Here is a 1,779-nt window from a genome sequence, read left to right on the forward strand (position 1 = left end):
GATAACAGATTAACATGTCTCGTTATCTCAGGTAAACGAAGCCCGTTTTGTCGAGATAAAGACAATATTTTCTGGTGATTCAGAAACAAAACATCCGGCTGGTCACTAAATAAAAAGACAACATGCCCATCCCCCACACTCATGAGGGAAGTTAAGCCTATTTTTGCTTGTTTGGTGCTTTTGTAACTCTGAGGATTCGACTTATGATTACCAGCCTGTTCTGTTTTCTTAATCACCAGAAAATTATATTGTTATCTCGACAAAACGGGCGTTGTTTTCCCAAGACGAGGTAAATTAATCATTTTTCATGAGAAAACCAGCTTTGTTTTCCCGAGATAACAAAAAAAAAAAAGAGAAAACGAACGGCATCAATAACCTTTACAGATAAAATTGTCTCGGGATCTCAGGTGAAAATAAAATGTACACACAGATGTCCTTTTAGGGCTTCGGTGGTTTGGACTCACATTGAATGTCTCTCAAAACGGCTCAAAGACGTTCAGAAATGATGGCAGACAAAAGTCCTCACTTTGTCTCTCTGGGTTCAAATCAAACGTCTCAGAGGGACACGGAGGACAGTACATAACTCTACATTAACTTAAAAGTGGCTTAAATTTTAAACCAACCCGCAGTCTAACCGCAACTGACACACACACACACACACACACACACACACACACGGGATTCAGGATTTAACAAATATAACTCAACAGCACCACATGACAAAATGGGATTTCCTGTCATTACAATATAGGTTAATAATAATAATGATAAAATGTATTCTTGAGGCGCTTTTAAAAACAAAGAAACAAGTGCTTAACCAGGATTTAAAACAATAAAATAAAATAAAACCCTTTCACTCATCCTCCAGCAGTGATCTTTGTATGATCACAGCTGCAGTGCAAACAATGAGCGTCTAAAAACAAACTGACTGCTAACGAAACCACAGAAGTGTCACCTATGAAGAGGAAGCGGGTGGATTGTGAGGAGCTGAAAGCTCGCTGATGGTTACTTTCATGTCATAATTGTTGGTGGCACAATGGGACAAACATCTGCACAATGGCTGCTCTGTAAGTACGATCTGTCTGTCCAAATCTGAAATCTGAAATCTCACGAGAGCTCATGAACAAAAGATAAAACAGCATTACTGAAGATTAAGAGTTTACAAGAAGAGAAATCTTGTTATACGTTAAATAATATCGGTTCACTGCGATGCAGAGGAAGTAACACCTTGCTGAGGTCAGTTTCTGCTGACTGCGTTTATGTACAATCAGGAAAATGTCAAAACTGGTCTCAACATAAGTTCATATTTTGACTTCAGATGATGTTCATTGATTTAAACAATCTTTTTTTTGCATTGGTATGTCTTTAAACATTGTGCAAACAAGACTTCTTCTGATGAACATCCGTAAAAGTGAGACGCGATGCATTCGTCTCAAAGTCATGTGATGTCATGTCTCCTCTCTTCAGGTCTGACTGCAGCGCTGTGCTGCACCGCCACTCCAGGTTAGTCACTCTCTCCTCTGGATGTCCAAAACACGCCGGCTAACTTTCAGGAATAAAACATTTCTTTGACAAGATGTTCAGAAACTAATGCCAAACTGAACCACAGATTTGAACTGACTGTTATAAAATGCATCTTCCCTCCAGCTCGTCTGTCCCTGAGTCCCAGCAGCTCTCAGCTGTTTGAGGGACAGTTTGTCTCTCTGAGCTGTGAGGACGAGGACAGCTCTGATGGATGGACTCTGAGGAGGAACACAACCAGAGAAACCAGAGCTGAAT

General features: G+C 40.2%; 1 long non-coding RNA gene across 1 annotated transcript; it reads left to right on the top strand.

Annotated features, from left to right (window-relative positions):
* Positions 1-1,030: 1,030 nt before the first annotated feature.
* LOC121965364 lies at positions 1,031-1,773 on the top strand. The gene is made up of 3 exons (XR_006107479.1): positions 1,031-1,067; positions 1,468-1,503; positions 1,648-1,773. It is a non-coding gene; the product is annotated as an uncharacterized LOC121965364 (long non-coding RNA).
* The last annotated feature ends 6 nt before the right edge of the window (positions 1,774-1,779 follow it).

Source organism: Plectropomus leopardus, unplaced genomic scaffold (assembly GCF_008729295.1).
Source record: "Plectropomus leopardus isolate mb unplaced genomic scaffold, YSFRI_Pleo_2.0 unplaced_scaffold19745, whole genome shotgun sequence".
In the NCBI taxonomy this organism is placed as follows: Eukaryota; Metazoa; Chordata; class Actinopteri; order Perciformes; family Serranidae; genus Plectropomus; species Plectropomus leopardus.